Source organism: Vicugna pacos, unplaced genomic scaffold, assembly GCF_048564905.1.
Source record: "Vicugna pacos unplaced genomic scaffold, VicPac4 scaffold_6, whole genome shotgun sequence".
In the NCBI taxonomy this organism is placed as follows: domain Eukaryota; kingdom Metazoa; phylum Chordata; class Mammalia; order Artiodactyla; family Camelidae; genus Vicugna; species Vicugna pacos.
In genome coordinates this window covers 39,220-47,500 of record NW_027328727.1, presented here as the reverse complement: position 1 = coordinate 47,500, position 8,281 = coordinate 39,220, and positions in this window count along the sequence as shown.

Below are 8,281 nucleotides of genomic sequence, written 5' to 3'. Positions count from 1 at the left end.
GGGGCGGCCCCGCGACGCCCAGGACGCCGGCCGGCCTCAGCCAACCCTCGGCGGTTCCTCCCACACCCCGGCCCCGCCGCCGGGACTCGCGCGCAGCAGGCTAACCCCCACTCCAGAGGGTAGCCCCTTCCGCTCGCTCACTCGTCCGTCTGTCTGTCCGGTCTGTCCGTCCACCACCCACATCATCCTGCTTCGTCTGGCTCGCCCCCAGGCCTCGCGGCCCGGGGAAACGCTCCCGAGCGAGGCGGCCCGACCCGTAGCCCACGCACCGCCACCGGTGGCTGCGGCTCGGGACCGGAACAGGTGGGGTGGCTCCTCGCGGCGGGGAGACAACGGGGGGCAAAGTCGGGGTGGACCGCCTTGCCCCTCCCCCCACGGCACGCACCGGGGAGGCAAAGCCCGCGCGCACGCACGCGCGCTCGCACGGCCCCGCGCCAGACGCCGGGCCCGGCCCGGCCCGGCAGAACCCTCCCCCGACTCGGAGGGGGGAGGCGCGGGCCACAGCAGGCAAAGAGCAGCACACGGCCCCGCCGCGGGGCCGGCGCAACCCACACGCCAAAGCGGCGGGGCCCTGCCCACACGCTGCGGCAGTCGCTTCCCCGTGGCGACTGCACGCTCTGGATGGAGGAGCGGCGGCTGGGGGTTGTCCGGTACCCCCCAAGGCTCCCCTCTCAGATCGCTAGAGAAGGCTTTCTCACCGAGGGCGCATCGCCCCCTACCCAGCGGGGGCCCCCTTCAGGCCTACGGAAGTCCGCCGAGGTGGACGTCAGCGCTCGGCTGGGCAGGAGGGGCCTGCGGTAGGGGTAAGCAGCGGGCCGAAAAGCGAGCGTTCGCGGTCGGGGCCGGGGCAAGCCCGTGCCGCCTCGCGAGGAGACGCACCCAAGGCCGCGCGGGGACGAGACAGGCGCCCGCCCCCACCGGCACATCACCCGGCCCCACCACGTCCGCTCCCACGCCCGGGCGCGAGCCCCGCAGAGGGGGGGACCCACCCGGCGTGCGCCCGGCCGCGTCAGTCCCCCCCGTACAGGGTGAGGACGACGACCAGGAGGCGGCCCCGGCCCCAACCGAGGGTGGGGAGCGGGGCCACGCCTCGCTTACCGTCTCGACCCCTCCCCCACTGCTCAAGAGAGTGGCTCGGGACACACGACCACCGCAGGGGTTACCCGAGAGGACGCGCTGGGGACGGGAAGCGATGCCACCGCTCGGCCTCGGGCACCTGAGGGACAACCTGGAGCGCTCCAGGGGCACCACAGAGGGCCAAGGCGAGACACGCTCGCACCCCGGCGAGGGGATACGTGGCGTGGCGGCGGGGGCAGCCCTCCCCCACCGCGGGGGAGGGCCGCTCGCGAGACAAGACGCCGAGCAGGCGAGGAGGCGAGAGGTGTCTGCCGCGTCACAAGACCCCGGCCCCGCCGACACCACGAGGCACGGGAGACCGAGGTCGGGCCGGAGTCCGCACCCCTTCCTTGCCCCCGCCACCCACGGGCGGTGGAGGAGAGGCGAGGGGCCCGCAGGCAGAACGAGAAGAGAGGCCACGTTCACCATGAACGTCCCGTCCCTCGTCTGGCGCGGCTTAGGCCCGGCCCGGGAGAGCATGACGTCACCACATCGGTCAGGTGAGCGAGCGAGCGAGCGAGCCATGGGGCAGGGAAGCCCCAGAGCCAGAAGGGAGGGCCCGGCGAGGACAACCACCAGAGGGGGGCCTGCTTCAGCCTCGCCAGGCGCCACCCACTCCTCGTTCCTCTACGAGGAGAGTGGCCAACGACCCCAGGCGGAGAATGCCTGACACGCGGCACGGAGCCTGGGAGGGTGGGGTCGTGCCGGCCACCACCGGGTGCCTGCGGCAGGGAGCGCACGGGGTAAAAGACCCACGCCGCCACCTCACCCCACCGCCCTCGGGCCACCAGAGACCGGAGGCGGCACCACGGGCCACGTCAGCCGGACGCACACACGAGAGCCGGCGCGCAGGCCCGAGCGGGCGGCTCAAGTGTCAGAAGCAGAGTCAGCTTCTACCAGGCCAGGGCTCACGCAGAGACAAAGCCCAAGAGCCCCACACGCGTCCGGAGACCCAACACTCGGTGACAGACACCGAGAAAGACCGTGTCAGCACCTATCTGCTGGCAGAAAATGCCCAACACGAAAGGAAAAATGACAGCGCCCGGAAACGGGTCGGGTCCACGATTTGCAGGGGGGGCCCCGGGACCTCGGTCCGGCCACCTGCCCCCAGCCCTACCCCCATAAATGGCAGCCCCGAAGCTCTCGGGGGCCATCTGATCGACCGGGGGGGGGGAGGGGGAGGGGGAGGGGTTGAGGAGGAGCAGTGGGAATGGGAAGGGACGAGAGGGAGACGGGATCGGGCCGGGGACGCCCTGCCCGTTTCTCGCCCGCGTGGCCGGGGACTCGGGGAGATGCCACAGAGGCGCCTCCGAGGAGAGGGCCCCCCACGAGGGACCGCTCCCGAGCACCGGGCCGGGGAAAGCCTGCCTCCCCCACATCCCTCGCAGGACGCCCCCGTGCCGGTCCCCGAGTCCGGATGAAGTCTCGGTCCCTCAAATGCCACCGGAACCCACGCGGGCAGGCTTACGGGCCGGGGGGCGCCCTCCCTGGCCTCCCGCGCCAACAGGGGCCGGCCCAGCCACGTCTCCGGGTCCATCGGGACTCAGAAAACATTTCATCCAAGGAGGCGCCTCCGACGACCGGGAACCCCAGCGCGCCCGTCCCCGGCCTCACCGCACTGGGCCCGGGCCGCTCCTCGCCTCGGGAGCAGTCGTCCAAGGGACACAGACGAGGGCCGGACCACCTAGCCGCCGGCGGCCCGGGCGCGGGACACCCCGTCCCTTTCCCCCGCGGCGGCACGGCGCAGGCCGTGTCCGATCGGCTCGGGTCGGTCCCCGCGGCTGCAGGGGCACAGGCGGATGCTGGTCGACCAGGCCAGGCCACACGGCTTCCCCCTACACACGAGATCCCGGGAGCGCGGCGACAGTCACCCCCTCATCAGCCTGCGAGTCCAATCTGCGCCGAGAGCAGGACGCGCCCGCGGCTCAGCGCCACGGGGACTGTCACCGCCGGTGTGGCCAGCCTCCCCGAAGTCTGCCTCGGGCCCCGCCGCCGAGCCCCATCCCTTGCCGAGGTCGCCGACGCTCGGGAGAAGAGGGACGATCTCAAGAGCGGCAGCCAGATGGCGCCCGACAGCCGTCGCCAACGTCCCCGGAACCGATCCCGACCGCCGGCCGCCCAAACGCCCGAGACCGTCCCGGGCTGAGGCGCCGGGCGGCCGGCCGGCGCGACCCCGTGGCGTCCGCCTCGGAGCCCGCTCACCCTCGTCACGGCACGGCACGGCACGGCACGGCGGCATGAGGCGACGCGACGCGACGCGACCCACCCCGGCAGCAGATCAGGGCGGGGAGGACGGAGGGAGCCGGGGTTTGGCAAGACACGGCCGGCCGGCCGGGCGGCTGCCGCGAAGGGGACGCGCTCCCCACGCGATTCCCCGGGCGGGGGAGATCACACGGACACGCCGGCGGGTGGCCCAGAGCGACCAGGACGAGATCCCGGGTTCCCGGCGGCGGGGGGGGGGGGTGGGAAGGGGAGGAGGGAAACAGGGAGGGAAGGCGGGGGCTGGCAAACCGAAACCAGGCGAGCGCTCCGAGAACAACGCAGGAATCGGCTTTGGAGTCCGTCCTCTCGAATGCAGGAGGTCTTTTGAAAGCAGACAGGCAAAGCCCAGAAGCTAGAAAAGAAAGGATGAAGACCGTCAACCCCATCGAAGTGGAAAGAAAAATCGATCTTGGCACAGATCGCGACAAAGCCCAAAGACAACAAATGGGCGCGTGGGGAAAACGCACTCGCGGTCGGTCGTGAGAACACGGACGTCAGCACGGCTGACCACAACCACAGGGAGGAGGAGGAAAAACAAAAAAATGCGGGCGGCGGTTGGGGGGGGGGGCGAGTCGATAGCCACCCGCTCGGTAAATCGAGGTTCAGTGCATCTACACAGAACAACACTGTGCATGGGCATCCGCGTGTCTGTGTGTGCATGTGTGCCCGTGTCTGTGTCTGTGTGTGTGTGTCGGTGTGTGTGTTTGACACACAGTCACACGTGGACAAGGAAACTGTAGCCCCATGTGGAAAAAAAAAAAAAACATGAAAACAAACGACAAAACCCACCACCAAAGGGAAATCAAGTTGTAGAACTTACTCTGGGGTTTTAACAAAAAACAACAACAACAACAAACAAACAAACAAACAAAAATGTAGAAAAAGCACCACCACAGCCCATCAGGGGTTCCTCTCCTAAACAGTCCAAGAACTCGGTCAACTCCACCTCCTAGAAGCCAACAAACCAATGATGAAACACGGGCAGGAGACCCAAACTGACTTTTTCAGTTTAAAAGAAAAAAAAAATTATTTTGTATCCAAATGGGGAAGGGGCGGGGGCGGGGGAGGATGGTGTGTAGAACTCAGCGGCAGAGTGCCTGTCCAGCACGCGCAAGGTCCAGGGTTCGATCTTCAGGACCTCCGTTCAAGTAAATAAGGAAGTCGGTGAGTCAGGCAATCACTAAGTCAGGCAACAAACCAGCAAAAGAAACGAATTACCTCCCCTCCCCGAATAAGCAAACAACAACCAAAAACAACAACAGCAACAAGAACAACAACAACAAAAAAAAGCCTAAATAAATAAATATATGTAAATAAGTAAGCAAGTAAATACATAAATAAGTAAACAAAAACAATTAAAAAAGGGGGAAAACGCACGCATTTCTGTTTTTAAGAGATATCCAGACAGGCCCAGAACCTGGAATCACGACAGCAAGTTCCAAAAACAAGCAGAAAGTGCCTGCTTCTGACGGAACATGTGATAGAGACCACCGTTCGATGGGGCCGGGTGGGCGGGCTGGCGGGCGGACACAGAGCTATGGACTCATACCTGACAGAATCCGCTCTCCGACAGAAGACAGAAGGCAACACGGAACAGGGGTTGGCGGTGGGGGCGAGGGGGAGAGGGCAAAACGGAGGTGGAGGAAAGCCATTAGGGAATACAGGACAGAAGTCCCTCAAAACATCCCACAGGAAACTCCTGGAAGACCCGGCAGTTCCACTAAGGGCCCGCGGATGGACGAATGGACAGTGTCACGTGGTCTGGAGAGACCTACACCTTGAGGGGATGGTGTTAACCAAGTGACCTAAGTCCAAGAGGGATGTTGTCACTTCGAGGCAGAATCCCCAAGACAATACGCAGGAACACATGCAAGGAAGCTGAAACAGGCTCATGGATACCAAGAAGGAACAATGAGTGCAATGGGTGAGGGAGAGGAATAAGTACAAGCTTCCAGTTATCTCCAATTATTAAATACATTAATCACGGGTTGTCATGGACAGCAGGGCGAGTCGAGTCAATCCATACTATTGTCATGACGCTGTCCGGTGACGGATCCGTAACCAGACTCATCGCGGTGATCATCGTGGAACATGGAAGAATCCCGAATCGCTATGTTGGACACGTGAAAACTGACATCCTATTGTCAGGTCAATTATGAGAGAGAGTAGGGGAGAGAGAGAGAGAGAGAGAGAGAGAGAGAGAGAGAGAGAGAGAGAGAGAGAGAGAGAGAGAGAGAGAGAGAGAGGAGGGAGGGAGAGAGAGAGAGAGAGAAAATTCTCACTGTCTTCCCCCCAAAAAAAAAAAAAGAGTTCAAAAAGAGTTCAGTGAGATAAAGAGTGGATGTAGGTGAGGGCAATAGGTGGAGGAGCTGAAAACCACGACGGCGACACATGTGCAGCATCCCACACGGTGGCAGTGTGGTCCTATGCATGCTCAGCCGTCTCCTAGCCACCTCCAAGTTGACATCCAGGGTCATCCTTTTAGGTTTCGTGGCTGCACTTTCGTCTGTCTCGGGCAATACTCTCTCTTGATTTTCCATGGGGGAAGGGAGGTGGGGTGGCCGGGCGGGCCACACCACGACACACCGCGTCGCGCGTGACCTGGATAACAGATACACACCCGTCCACCACCCACGGGCTCCGAAATCTGTCACTGGTCACGACGCACACTTCCTCGGTCCTTTACGGAGCGATGGCGGACCGAACAGGCAGCGGCCAACTTTGCCGTGCACACAATGACACTTCATCCCTCGTGGAAACAAACTGATGACGAGACAGCATGGTCAGGGGGCGGGTGTCCTTTCAGGAAGACACAGTCATTGAAAGTCCTGCGCACGGGAACTGGGCCAAGGGAGATCTCTATCACCCTACCCAACCCCGATCCAAATTCTCATTCGGGCAGCTAAGGGTCAAGGTCAAAGTTTCTTTCTTCCCGGGGCGGGGGCGGGGGGGGATCCTTTTGGGCCTCGATGGTTGTTCAGCTGGAGAGATCACCCTTGGGCTGCACATACATTTCGGGGTGGTCCATAGGGCTCCACGACAGTCCCGCCACCAGGCAGATGGTTCCACCTGATGAAACCGGTCTGGTCTTTCGTTCCAGGAAGACAAAGGTCCGTGGCCGAAGCCAACGAGAAAACCCCGGGTGTGAGTCCGGAGCGCCACCACTCTGGAAGATGTCTAGGCGTCGGGCTCGAAGAGGCTCGGGCGGCCTGAAAAACGCATGCGGGTTCAGGTCCACTTTCCAAGCGGCCTCCACAGCAATGGGCAGGAGGAGGGTCTCGAGAGGGGACACGGCAGTGATCTCTCTCCAGCAGATGTCCAGCTGCTCAGTCCGGCTCGGCGGGGCTTCAGGGAAAGGGCGGCTTTGGTTCTCGAGGATGCCAAGTCCAAAGCGGGAGAACCATGGGCAACGGGAGTCGGAAGAGCGTTGGCCAACTATCGGAGAAAACTCGAAGCACGCGTGACGTGGCCCAGCGTATCAGTGGAAGGCAGGGCGGGGTGGGGAGGGGGAGGGTGGCGGGAAGCACGCAAAGATGATGACACAGAACCGCATTCTCATCTCTATCACGCTGTACGAGAGTTTCCACTGAGACATGCTCCCCTTCCCCTGGTCTCTCCAAGGACGCGCATTTCTACCAAAAATCACCCCCATTCAGACTTGTCAGCTGGCCAGATCAGCATGCTTCCACGAAATTCGGCCTGAAGATGGACAGAAGTCCATTAAGCATAGCCATCGCCCCTAGAGGCTCTCGGACACCCGCTCTGCTGGAACGTTTCCTAAGGACGGCAGACGAAGATGGTCTCCACATGCTTTCCAGGAGACGTTCCTCAGAACGAGACCGTGACTATTCCGGAGACCGTGACTATTCCGAAGCAAGCCCGAATCGGTCACAGCAAATGTTCACGAGGAAGTCACGGTGAACCATCTGGGACACAAGTGTTTCCCAACCGGTCCACGTACGGACACGATTTGGTCCTAGCCAGAAACAGACACTTTCTCCTCACAGCATCCTTTTGTTTTGTTTTGTTTTGTTTTGTTTTGTTTTGTTTTGTTTTGTTTTGTTTTATTTTATTTTATTTTATTTTATTTTATTTTATTTTACTTGTATGTATATATGTATGTATGCACATACGTATGTATGTATGTATGTACGTACGTACGTATGTAAGTAAGTAAGTATGTGTGTATTCCGGTCTGTCTGTCTGTCTGTCTGTCTGTCTGTCGGTCCATCCGTCCTCCGAAGGTATACCAGTCATGTCGGCCAACACACTTGACAGATCTCGAGTCTTTCCTATCAGAAGGATATCAAAGCACGTCCCCTTCGACTCATGGAGCCAGGAACGAACGCTTCCGTATCTCATCTTCTTTGGAAACGATCTAAACATTCCAGGGACGTCGCCAGACGCTCCAGTTGCAAGGGACCAAAAACTACGTGGAGGAGGCACCAATTTTTCAGAGACGGGCCGCCTCCCCCCCCCCCCAACACACACACTACCCCCCAGGACTGCTTGGGATGTGAACACTTCCTGAGACTTGAGACCGAGCCAGCCATCGCTCCCAGACTCTTTATTTTATTTTATTTTATTTTATTTTATTTTATTTTATTTTATTTTATTTTATTTTATTTTTCTGGCTGACACATTTCATGACAGAGGTAACCCACAGGAACTTCAAGGATTCGGGGTAAACCTAGGGAGGCAAAAAGTTTCACCTCGAACGCTGCTCATCACAATCAAGACATGGCTCTTTTCACGAGACCAATCCCTTGACATTTGGTTTTCTGGATGGAAGGATCTGTCCCAGATCATGTCAACCTGAAGGAAAACATTTGGGTTCCTTCCTGTTCGCATTCCCTGCCTGCATGTTCCCTTGAAAACCAGTTCCATAGAGCTCTTTCGTGAA